This window comes from Bombus flavifrons, chromosome 10 (genome assembly GCF_040668555.2).
Source record: "Bombus flavifrons isolate JBK064 chromosome 10, iyBomFlav1_principal, whole genome shotgun sequence".
Classification (NCBI taxonomy): domain Eukaryota; kingdom Metazoa; phylum Arthropoda; class Insecta; order Hymenoptera; family Apidae; genus Bombus; species Bombus flavifrons.
In genome coordinates this window covers 10,329,623-10,343,433 of record NC_138451.1, presented here as the reverse complement: position 1 = coordinate 10,343,433, position 13,811 = coordinate 10,329,623, and the positions used below count along the sequence as shown (strand labels likewise).

The 13,811-nt window shown below is 38.4% G+C and overlaps 1 long non-coding RNA gene across 2 annotated transcripts in view; it reads right to left on the bottom strand.

The window, feature by feature from the left end:
- Positions 1–13,811, bottom strand: part of LOC138184152 (uncharacterized) — a 171,829-nt gene that overhangs the window by 32,831 nt on the left and 125,187 nt on the right. The window lies entirely within an intron of this gene.

The following is a 13,811-nucleotide window of genomic DNA, read 5'->3' as shown; positions in this document are numbered from 1 at the left end:
AAGATATAGGAGTACGAACAAATTAAAGGAACGGAAATATATTTTTAAAAAATCTTTTTTTGCATATGCAGGGACGCTAACAAAAGATATTCAAAAAATCCTATAAAATTCTCAATATTGTACTATACTATCAACAAATCTTTCTTTCGCAAAATCATTGTCTTCCCTTCATCTTCCAATTTCCCCTATTAACAGTTGGGGTGCAACTGGAATTAACCCTTTGGCTGTAAACGCAAGTGAATTCGAGATCGCTCGATTACTAAACGAGACACGTTTCCATTGGCAAACTCAATACTCAATGAAACTCGCCCTTTACAACCTAAGGAGATAAGGAGATCGTCCTGAACTTTACTCCACACTCCCAGTTCCACCCCAACTGTTTGACCTTAGAGGGTTGATGAAGGCGCAGCTCGTAGAAGGGAGCCAATCAGAACCGCCGTTTAGCTAATGCGTGTAACGCGACCCGTGGGACGATCCGACACGATTCTGCGCTTGTTTCACGCTCCTCGTTACGCTACGGGCATGGTTCTATCTTACACTCAACTCGCCCTATCTCGTTTCATCGCCAGACGTTAAGGGTGGCGCACCCTTCTTAGCCATGGGTGCTAGGCATCGTCTGCTCTGAGATATCTTGGCATTCTCTATGTGGTTCGAATGGATTTGTCGGTTTTTTGAAAGAGTTTTGAGATGTTTGAAAGTGTTCTGGAATGTCTGAAAGTGTTTTGGAATGTTTGAAAGTGTTTGCGTCTTATCAACTTTGTATTTAGAATAGATGTCGTGTGCTCTGAGATATTTTGATATTTTCTGTATGATTATTGGAATGAATTAAGCCTGATTCACACTAGCAGTCAAAGTTATGGTCAGATTAGGATCAATGAAAAGCTAGGATTTTACCGAGACATTCACACTAAACGATCACAAACAGTCAAATCTCGGCGCAGTCTCATTTTTATTCTATTATTCTATCTCGATTTATAATTCCATAATTTCATCATTGAGATGTGTGACAGTAGTATTTGTGACTAAAATCATATAGTTCGTCGTAATTTCCTACAAATTCAATTAAACGCACGTTCTCCACGTTCCTTTTCGATTGTCGACCGGGGTCTTGATTAGCAAACCGATGTCACGGCCAATAGATTTTCATTTGACTCGCCGAGCCACCTACCGTCAATGCTCTCGTTGGATCACGTGTGAGTGACCTTGACTCTGTGTCTGACTGGATGTGATTGCTAGTGTGCATCAAGCTTTAGTAACTCGTTTGGAGAAGGTTTCGAAGGTTTAGGAGCACTCGTATTTGCACTGTTTCCGATTGTACGAAAACAGTAATTACCATTTAGGTATCGATGAAAATGTTGCAATAAATGAGGTTTTACTAAATTATTAATTTAGTAAAATTTTTTCTCGTTACATAATATTAAAAAATAAGGCGATAAAGAAAATATACTGTTTAATACAGAGAAGCTATTTTTACTTGTACTTCGCACAAATTTCCAATTTAGAAAGATGATTAGTATTTTCTAAAATTCTTTAAGAACCAAGAAATATCTTGAGTTTTCTTTACCGCGAATATTACCAAATTCATGCAATTTGTAATTTTCTATAAAGCTCAACGAGACGCTCTCCCTCCAAGTTTATCAGGACCACACTACCTTCAGTCATGTCCTATTTCCAATTTTCAGGGACCAGTAATCCGACGATTTACATAACATCATAGTAACGATAACGCGATCATACTCGAGAAATCGAGACTCTGTCTTTTCAAGGGCTCACCAAGGGGTGGATTCCTCCGGAGAATACAAATGGCCGTAATTTAAGACTCTCCTCATTCAAGATTGCTCTTTTCTCCACGAAATTGGCGAAACCTAATTTACGACTAATTTCACGATAATTTCCTCGTGACCTATGACACCGGAAGTGTTAACAGGGGTGATTTAGTTAATTTCACGCTGTACATGTTAATTTGGCAAAATTAACCTAATTTAACCTAAAGGATTTTTTTAGAGAATCTTTATTACGAATAATTGTTACGCAAAAATATGTCACGTGTAATTTATTCTCTATGTTTGTTGCTCATAGGGGTAATTTTGTTCATTTTGTATGTATATTACATAGTAGTTTAATAAAATAGGTTAATCAAGGGTGGGACATATGTAGAATAATATACACCCTTTGCTTTCTTATAAAACTTTTATCACCAATAATAATTGCGCAAGATAAATTTCTCCACTTACGTCGTTTACGTTTTATTCTCTATATTTACGCCTGATACGAGTGACTTTGTTAATTCTACGTGGTAAATAGTAATTTGAGAAGGTTACCATTAAGGGTGGAATGTAAAACGCCTGTGACTTTTTTTTCACTAGTAATCTATGAGCTTGAGAGGGTTAATAAGGGTGATTTTGTTGATTTTATGAGTTTAACAATCTGCCTGTTATAAAATCTTTATTACGAATAATTGCGAATAATTGTTGCGGAAAGGTATGATAAATTCACCCACTTGCGATTTATAGTTTACAGCTATTTACAGCTATTGTAATTTATTCTACGTAATATGATACCACGCATATAATATTCCCTCTCGTTTATTGTATGATAATTGTGTTTCAAAATTTAAAGAATGCAGAAATAAACTCGTCAACCGTTTAAAATTCTACGATTTCAAAGCACAAACATTTTCGAGGTACCAAGACTCCATTTTTTCCGGTTCCGAAGTTTCAAATTCCAAAATTTCCCAATTCTAACACTTCCAAACCATCAGATCGTCAAATCTTTTAATATTCAGATTCTAAATTTCAAAATTTCCAAAGCTTCAAAGTTCTACAATTCTAAAACTGTCAACTCTGTAAAAGAAAGAAAAAATCTAGTTACTCAATTACTTGACACGACGGATCGGATTTGCAGGCTAAAAAGACATTACCCTGTAGATTTAAACATTAGATTCAGCTAGAGTCAAACATACGATAAACACTTATTATTGACGTTAGAGTATCACGGCAGAATAATTTACTTATAATACTCAATGAGAATTGATTGTAAACTACTTCCAAATAAAAAAAAAAAAAGAATATTCGGTTATCACGTATATTCTGATGATAACGATCCTTACACAATATTATTCTACTTTTATCGTTACTCTTATGACAGGTTTTCGTTACAACTTTAGCTGATAATCGAAGTACACGTAATAATATGGTAATATCATCGTACTACGGACTATGCCCGTAATATTTACGCTTGCGAAAGAAACTTTTAGGACGACCTAATATTCATCGATATGTGAAATGGTACTAGGTTGCTTCGTGTTTTATCCATGAAATAAAATGTTTTTGATTATTTGCACTTTTATCTTTATTTTATAATGCAATTCATATATCGGAAGAAACCAGCTCTTTCGATATGAGATAACATACTTAACCCTTTAACCTACAACTACGGGCATAGCCCGTATTAGATGATCGGGCATATCCTGAATCTCCAAATTTCTAAATTCTATTTCTGTCAAAATCCTAAAATTTTGAAATTTGCGAATATCTCTAGCATTGATTACGCGTAACAAACGAAACGCGTTAAACCTACCTGTCTATAATTGCTAGCACGTAAGTAAGAAATTACTGTGATTTCCACGTTCCTACAAAGCGGTTCTCGTTAAAATTGCTGCCGTTTCCGCTTCGTTTTAGCCAGAATTAAGCGTCCTGTTGGTGACGTAATTCGCGTTAAGTTTCCTCGTTTTTCGGATCGATCCGACGACGAATCAGGGCGCAGTTAGCTAATGCGGGCTTGTGTTGGCACAGCCCCCGAGGGGGTGGCTCGTTGTTCCACTGGCGTAGTCAGGGGTGAGTCGTGGCCGTGGCAACGAACCACGGAAACGCGAGCCTGGATCAGACTTTTCTTACACTCACACATGTATACACACGCCAAACTTCCAATTTTCTTTCGAAAATTGCTCCCTCGCTGCGTGTTTGTTTCTTCATAAACAATTTTATTTTCTACCTTTTCCCTTTCTTTCTTCCACTATACCAATTTGTTCTTTGTCCATATAATTTGCTAATTTATTCTCTGTTCGCGTTACATAATATATTTCTTCTCTCTCTCTCTTTCAAAATACATTTTCTTATGTTCCTTCTCTTTCGCGTGTTTTTTCTACGGGAATAGAATAATAATTAAGGGTAGAAACAATATAATAATCAAACGTAGACCAACAGTTCCCAAGGAGTTAGCGATTCGACAATTTTTAAGAATATTTTTTAACATAACAATGACACAATCGATTCTGAAAACCCACCCCTTTAACTTCGACAGACAAGAATTTTTTCTCCAGTGGAAAAAGCTTCCCGTTGAAGGTACGAAAACTCCGCGGCTCTAATTTCCAGCCGGGGGTGGCTTTTGCCGCAATTAATTTCCCGGGAATCCAATTAATTCCTCGCCGCCGGCCAATGAACTAACGTTGTTTGCCGAAGAAAACGTTGTCTCCGGGATCGTCGTGCTAAAACCACCAAGGGGGAGGAAGAGAAACTCGCGAAGGGGGGATGAAAACGATGGCGAGAGAATAGAGTCGCCTCTGAAAGATCGTTGAGGAGCATAAAGGAAGGGTGGTACAGGGGTGCAGATAAAATTACATTATCGCCTAAAGCGTCCTCGACGAAGGAGAAAGGGAGAAAGAGGGAGGAGAAAACCGGGGTGAAAATCACGTCCCGTAATTCCCGGGCATTAAGGTAAACGTTCAAGTCGCAGGGCGCAGGTTCGGTCGCCATGGAAACTGACACCCTCTTCCTACCACCCTGGCTCCCTTTCAATCGATAACTTATGAAACCATCCTCGCCAACCCTCCGCGACCCTCTCCGCATCCAACTGGTCCTCCTACCGGATGCTGGATACCGTTTCCCGCGATGGCGACCCCTCGCCACCACGATCGAACCATTTTTCTACGCGCTTCCTTTCCAGGCTAAGGGGTTGTTTGTAGGACACACGATATTTTCGCGATCGTTGTACCGATTTATTAATTCCGATTGGTTCGAACAAGTTTAATTTAAAAGCAGACTGTTAGGAAATATTAAATAAAAGCTTCTGAAGTTTTTCTATTATGCAAGGTAGTAATTATTGATATATCTTTAATTCACGAAAGAGATGATGTTTGTTAATAACGTAAAACTCTAAGGTGAAAACAGAGAGACGATTTTAAGCGTGAGCAAGTGGAATTTTATTTCCATGGACAACTGTTATGAAATGTTAGATACATACGACTCCTTGGACCTTATTATTTATACCATTTGTTATTAGGATTGTAATTTGTGACGTTTTTTAAATTCATGAAACAAATGGATAAAATTTGTTAATAGCGTGAAGATCAGGCGAGATAAGAGAGAGATAACTTTACGTGTAAGTAGAATGAGACAATGGCTACGATCTCTCGAAGAAAGACTCTGTTGAAAGATTAAAGAATCTTTTTCAAGTATTCAAAAATTAGTAAGATGCAGATAATTGAATAGTTTTTCAAGATTTGGTCTCGAGACAAATTGGAGAATGTAGAATTTGGATTTTTTAAAAATTCATGATTTAAATAAAACACAAAAGAAGAACGTAGATATTCGAGAATTTGTATATTTTGCCTAAATTAAGATTTATTTAATTAAAATACTTTATCAGTATAAGATTTCAAATATTACGACATGTTAAAGACCCGACAGAAAAATTTTCCCCTATTTCTAATTTAGCTTCACATTAGACTTCCAAAAATATAAAATGAAGAATAATCCTTTAAAAAAAACTCGTGCTCACTAGAATTTCCATCCTATAAAATCTCAAACCCTAAACATCTTGCAAATTTAATAGAAAATTTCTTCTCTACTCTAATAAATTCTACATCGTGTTAAACTTCCTCTTATATCATTTTATATCATCAAAATTCCAACTTCATCTCAGCGTTATTGTAAAATTTCATACAATTACACCATCGCTGAAAATTTCACCGAAAGAAAAAACAGATGGAAGAATCAACGAGTCTTCTTCCGCGGAAGACAAGGAAACAGAGTTCCCTTCAATATTTCATTATAAATTATCAGAATTAGCTGCACGAAATAGTTTACGCGAAATTCTCGCGAGCGAATTTCGCGGTTGTAACGGGACAGAAGATCCATCTCCACGGCGGAACTTGTTTATTCTTCATGACGAATGATCGGCGACATTAACTGCGAACGATCTAACCGCCGGCCCACCATTTGTCGGCCGGTAATGCGTACGATCGATTAATTAAATCCGGCCAACCGGCGACCGTATCGCGCCTGGAATCATCCCCTAAACGCCGGGCCAATCAGAGCAAGGGCTCACCAGGGGTTAGCCACCCTCGCCACCAGAAAAACCAAAACCATTAACGTCCGACCAGACGATCGTCTTTAAATCGTTCATACCTTTCATCCCCCATTCGTTCGACACGTGTTCCTGTAATTCCTCTATGAGAAAATTGTAACTGGCTGACTAGTCATCCTTTTTTAATATCCTTTGTTCATATCGACATTTGACTATTTTTCAAATGTTGAGTCGAGACTAGAATTTTATAGAAATACTAAATACAAATTTTTCATACTTGAAGGAAAAATCAATATTTAACGCGTTCTTTAATCTTCAAATTCTTCATTCACAAATATTTCTTCAATCAATAAAAGCAGAAACTTTGTCGAATTTCTACGGATTGTTCGTTCACGATCATTTCTAAATTCCTTGGAACATCTTTCATTCTACTTTACAGTTACAACTCGATCTTGATTCTCAACAAAAATCCAGGTTACGAATGTTCTCCTATCTTCAACGAAATCTTTCGACTATTGCAACAATTCTCATTCAAAGCTACTTCTTCCTTGGGTCTCAACAAAATCATCGAAAAACCTCACTTTTTCCTCAAAATCTCACTACCTCACTTTCCTATCCTACTAGGTACACAAATGAATAATCCAAATTTTTCAGCGAGACTAAAAGTTTCTCTAAAAAGAAAAAAAATATCGCGTTGTTCGATCAAAGTATTTGTCGCTTTTTATTACTGTAAGTCATCTATTAAGGGAACCAATGGAGGAACCAATCGTCACTGACAAAGAAGGACGTTCAGAGAAGTAGCTGCGTGACGACGTTAGGCTACATACTGCTTCTACGAAGGAAAAACGTCATAATGAGTCTCGTTTGAAGTGTCTTCCATCTTATTCATATTATTCGCTAGAAATTACTCTCTTAGATTGCTACCTGCTCGGATCGATGTAATACGTCTTATCCGACCACCATTTGCAATTAATGAATCAGGTACAAAGATAACTCGAAGATTGGATTTTGTTTAAAGACGCAATATTTTTCCGTAATGGAATTCGTCGCTTGTCCGATAAATGGCTTAACAAACAAACGATCTTAATTCAGCAACTTGCTGTACTTTTTTTTTAAATACACTAAGTTTCACTGAAAAATTTGGATTACTCGTCTGTACACCCAATGCTTAATTCTTGAGAAATTTCCATTACGAATATTCTTCGATTCTCTGCAAAATCTTCGGTATATGTAGGCGTCACAATTTCCAATCGCGTGTTTCTCCTCGGTTCCAACCATCTCCACCATTGTCTGCTGCAATTATCGTTACCAGCGCGATTCGCGAGCAACGTCTATCGCGAAATTGAGGCGTCAGCTTTATAGTCTTCGGCGGCGGAATAGCTGAGAGGCCCGCGAAATAAGACGCGAGAACCGGAGGAGCGATGGAGGAGGAAGAAAGATGGTGGCGGGTAAAGAGAAAGACGGGTTCCTGGTCCGGGTTATATGGAGTTCGGAGAATTTTAACAAGACGGGCTCGCGTCGCCCTGGGCGAGGAATCCCCTAACGAGAAAGGGCACTTCTCCCCTCAAAAATAATGAAGTCTTCAAGCCGCGTTCCCACAGCCTCCCCGAGGGTGTAATGTTGCGCTTTTATGCAACTCGTCTCCTAGTCGAATCGCTGGTGAACACATTCGGCTCAAACACTTTTGCCGCCTCAGCAAAAACTGGATACCTCTTAGACACTTTGCTTTGTATTTTCGAGAAAATTGATAGAGCCTGCAATGGTGTAAATTCAAGGGGCGTTTTGTTGTGATTTCATTCTTAAATAGGGCCTCTCTTGTTTGAGAAATTATAATGTCTAGTTTAGAATTAGTCGTGTTCAAGTATACTCGATAAATTTTCAAACTCGATTTTCTCGTAAACTAAGTCTTAAATGAAAAAATCTTATCCCATATTTTGTTCTTATTTTTTCATAAGGAATCACCTCGCGTCCGCTTGTACATGTTATTCGGCCGCACCCTGTGTATTCTTTATCTCCACCTGCCTCTCGGATCGACGGCGATTTCCAGTTACACGTGCAAAATAAATCAGAGGGATAATCGTAAAACTTACCTGTAAACAAAAAATACACAATAACAATAGCCATAATTTAAGCTAAACTCAATTAACTATAGAAACAGCTACCTAAATTTATCCTTATAGTCAATATTATTATCATAATCCTTATTATCATAATCCTTATTATCCATATTAATATACCTATTCCTGTATAGATACTTTATGATGGCTATCGAGAGAGATTCAACAACCTGCTGTGCGATAGGATTATTAACACCTTAGAAAGGTAGAAACGAAGGGAATAATTTGTAACCGAGCAGAGTGATTATCCTAATAGCCGTCACGATTTGTCAGATACTTAACATCACTGCGTTAACAAATTTTGTACTATTAAAAATACTTCACTAGATATCTCTTCAATATCAAATTTCCCAATTTTTACGATATTCAAACTTCAAGTCATCTCAATTGCGAAGCAATTCTTAAATAATTCTTCGATCCTGCCAATTTAACTTCTCTTCAAACTCACTTCGAACTCTCAACTAACTCTACAATTTCACGATTCTACGCGTAACGTGATAATTCACGAATCACCCGAAGGTAAAATCTTCGTAGTTCGTGGACATCAAAATAACATAAGTACACGAGTCTGCAAATCAAATCAAATCCAAACTACCAAGATTCCACCCAATGTCCAAAATTACCTGAGCATCAGAGCATCACACGAACAACTACCTTTAAAACGGCGGTGATAAAGAAGAGCCGAGTAAATAACAGAGAGACTAGAGCGAGGCAACCGGACTTAATTCGACTTAATGCCGGGTTAATCCAGCTGACCTTTGGCGGACGAGTCGTGATTTAAGGCGACGATTGGCCGTCGGCTAATTGGCGGCCTTGTCTTCCATCAGGGCGAAACGCTGATAAATACAGTCAGTAATCCCATCGGGAAGAATGGGTACGAGCATCGCGAAACAAGGTGAAAGGAACCGGTGTAAGAGAACGAAGAAAGACGAAAAATGGACAAGGACGGCGCACAAGGCTCGTTTTCATTAAGCTCGCCTAAACTGCCATCAATTTCGCCACGATGAAAGTCGGGCCCGTCCCTATTCGACACGCATTTTCGCACCATTTGTATGGATATACAGACGATCCGCGCGCTGCCTAATTAAATCAACCAGGAATTTCTGGTATTTATTGGGATTTCATGTAAATCAGCCTGGTCAGCTATAGAGAGTCGTTTTTTCAATGGCAGCCTGGCGCGTGACTCTTTGATCTCTTCCTTTTTTCCTCGTTTCTGACTATAATGTCTCTTCTTCACGTTTTATTGCATCTCTTCCTTTTTTCTTCTTCTCCATGATTTTATTGAATATTTTTCTTCACTTCTTTAAGAAGTATACTTCTCCTTCTTGATTTTAATTGGTTCTTTTTACTAGTTTTTTTTTATAGACAGATTTCTTTTTATCGCTGGATACTAAACATATATAATATTCAAGTTTATAAAAAGCTAGATAAATGCTAGCTAGGAGCTAATATATAATATAGATACGTAGGTGTGCGAGGAATCTTAATAGAAGTTACTTCGTAAGAATCATTTTTCTATGAATCTCGGAGTAGGTAAACCTACAATTCCTTCGCCCTCCAAGGAGGGTTCAATAAAACCTCCACAATTTATCTTCAAAACAAAACCGAAGGAAAAAAAAAAAATAACAGCGAAAATATCATCCAATATGAAAAATGAAAAAAACCTTTGACAAACAATCTCCCAAAGCGCAGCAATTTAAACTGCAGAAAAAAATCGCCCAATAAATACGTTTCCCCTTCAGGCGAATAAAAAATTAAACCAAAAAAAACAATAATAATAATAATAAAAAAGAACGAATCGGCGTGAAATCGTTCGACCAATTTATCACGTTTTTTTTTTTTCGTCCCGCCGGTGTATCGAGACTAGCGTTGAAAAACGAGGGGGCGAAAATGGAAAAACGACAAAAATGTGACACGGATGGAGGGTGGTCGAAGGGGGTGGCAAAAACGTCGGGCTGGGCCCGGAATGAATTTTAATTCGGCACGCGCGAAATAACAAACAAAAGAGAGAAAGAATGGTAGCCGGGCGAAACTTAAACCAAACAGCCACGATTGGAAACACGATCGGAATCGATTCCAGCCGACGAAATCGAAATCGTCGCCTCGATTTCCGGCTGGGATTCGATCATTAAAACGAAACCGCTTATTTTTTCTTTCTACTCGCGAATTTTTTCGGCGCAGCTTTGTTTTTCCTTCGTCTCGTTCTCCTACCCCTTCTCTTTGCTCGACAATCGAAAACGATTGGATTTTTTGACAGAGTTCGAGCAGAGGTTCGGTTTGTTCAATCGATCGGTCGAGTGGTTTGTAAGTTAATTAGAAGGTTTAAAAAAGGGATGGTGAATTTTTTTCGTCGTAGTGTCGCGTTTCTATTTTGTTTGATATTAAACGGTCTACATTAATTACTCGCAATTAGTTGTATAATTCTATTCGACTCGTGTCTACCATCTTTAATTTATGTTAAGTTTTTTGGAAATAGGAACATGTATTTATCGTTCGTACATGTATAGAAATCTTTCCAAATTTATTATTAGATTGTAACATGTAAGTGTACTCGGATCTAATCAATTAAATATGATGGCGTGCAGATGGTATTTCTAAACACTGTACGTAAATGTTAGAACATCAAAATTAATGACATACGATGAAGGAGAGATTCTCATCTTCAAAACCATGCATAATACAGTCGATATGTATTTACCGAAAAATATAACAGAAGATCGATATCACGGAATCTGACGTTCTCAACCATCCTCAAGAAGACAACTAAATTCTCTAAAACCGCCCCACACTTGGCAACTTCTGAAATTCATTCATTAAAATCCACTTACCCCCCGCCATCTTCTCAGATCGCTATTCCATCATCCATCAAACCTCTCATCGCTTTCTCCTCCCAAAAAGATCGAAAAATCATCCCCATGCTCCGTAACCATGAAAAGACTCGGAACACCGGAAGAACCGTTTCCTCCCTTCGATTCAACTTCCCTCCCCTTACAGAAAAAAGAAAAATATTATCCGTAGTAGTCGACAGGTAGCATCTTCCTTACAAGAACACCAACACTCGTATAAAGGATGAAATCGAACGAGCAAGACGGGAGAACAGAAAGGGGGATGAAAGGGACAGACGTGAACATCGAGGGGACAGCCAACCTCTGGTTTCTTTACATATGGCGCTTAGCACAGCGCTATAACCATCGATAATCGGCCAATAGGAACGAACCACGGGATCGTACGCTATCGTCGAAACCCCATAGATCCGTAGGCAGCATGACAAATAACTCTCACAATGGGCCATCGTTTCCAGTCGTGCACCCCCTCCGCGGTAGTCGAGCTTCCAGCCCTTCCTCGCGCTATCTCTCTCTCTCTCTCTCCCTCTCTCTTTCTCTTTATAGCTCCCCTCTGTTCGTGTTATACACGACCAGATCGGTTCCGGCAATTTTACATTCACGTCAGAGCCGGCGCTGATTTATTATAATGTTTGCCGCTCGCTTTGCCATCCTCCTCTTCCACTGGCTTCGAGCTCGTCCAGCTTTCTGGCCCGTTTCATCCCCTCTTTTTCTTCATTTTCTTCTATGTTTATCTACGTATTGTGAGTTAGGCGTGGTTGGTGAATGTTGGAATGACGTTGGTGTTGGTTGATTATTTGTTAGACTTTGCAGAGGAAAAAGGAACGAGAGGGAAGAACAGGAAGGGTTGCTTGAGTTAGGGACCTGTTCTCGGGGAAATTGCGATGTAGCGAAATTAGTTTTGGCGCGAGGAGCGAGCTCATTGTGCGTTGATTTTGCTACAGTGGATCTACTTTGATTTCTTTTGGCTCCCGCGAATATTTGTCGTCGGATGTCTGGTGTTTGAAATGGCAGTTTGCCTGGAAATTAGGGGATGTTCCTGATTTGGGATTTTTCGGATTTTTCTAATAATCGAGGGATTCTCGTGGCCGACGAGTCTGATGAATACCGAAGAAAGCTCCTGCGTGAGGATTTTATCGTTGAAAAGATATTTGTGAATCTGGGCGATGCTCAGACTCGAAGAAGATTTTTTTCTTGCAAAAAAAAAGGAGCTGAGGAGTTTCCTGAGAGTGAAGGAATATTTTCTCAATTTGTATGTGATTATGTATATGTATATTCTTGTCTATGTCCTTCGTGGAAGATATTCCAATATTTAATTTTGAAACGTCTCACTTTCGTTCCTTTCAAAAAATGTAGTGCATGTTGAAATAATGGAAAAATGGAAAATGCAATTTCTTCGACTCTTCGTATCATCGTCACTTGTTTAACAACCAAACATTTGACAGTTCAAAATGTTTGACTTTCTTGTAAACAACGAAATAGCAAGAAACAAAGAGTAACGAATGGAACAAAGCTTCTTTCGGTCGAACAAGGGTTGAAAGGAGTAGGGTGAAACGTTGGTGAGCGGAAAAACGGTATACGGTGTAGGGGATTCCATTTTCCGGGGCTCGATTCGCCATAAAGACTTTTATCCCGCCACTGGAAAATAGAATTGTTATCGGTAAATCGGAGATTGCTGCGTGCCCTATGGCGCCTCTGCCATTCCCAAGGTCAAACGAGCACAGGCTCCTTTTAAGGCCGCCAGCCATCGGTTATTTAATTAGTATCGTTACAGTGAAATGGCGAACTCGAGGCACGTCCCTTGAATTTATTCACCAGTTTTTATTTTCGACCGAGAATCGTTGCAGTTTATCACCATCCTTTCTTCCTCATCTTCTCGGGGGTGTGAACGAGCTTTTGGGACTTCTTCGTCAAAAGTTTTTTGGTTACTTGCTTACGACTGACAGAAGTGACGATTGCATTCTTTATTTCTTCCGTTCTTGTTCTTGCTGTATCTGTAGATCAAAGATCTGTAGATTAATCTGTAGATTAAGCGGAATTTATATAAAACAATAGCGAGTAGTTATTCGTTTCAAGATATTGTCAGTTTGAAGAAAATTGAAGTCCACTTGGTAAAGTTTCGATTTTATTACAAGAGGGTTTATAATTTGTAAAGAATGTAAAACGAATGACAATTCGTAAAAATATCGTCGTTTGGTAAAAATTCCGAAGATTTGTATAACGAAAAATATAAACGATATGGATCTATTCACAAAAAATTCAGGAGCTGTCATATTCTTCTTCTCAACAATTTGTTCTTTCTGGTCCTAGGAAAAATTCCTATCACTGAAGCTTTCCGATAAATATCTTTATGCGTGATATTCTACTCCCCATTTACACTGTAATCCTTTCTAAAGCATTAGCAATCTTCCACGAAGAAATTATCCATTATGAAAGAAAGATCAGTACATGAAAACCAAAAAATAATAGGAAATCAACTCAATATTAATCATGGCAACAACTTCAGCTGAAATGAACGACAGATTCGATATCGATAAAGTGAGTT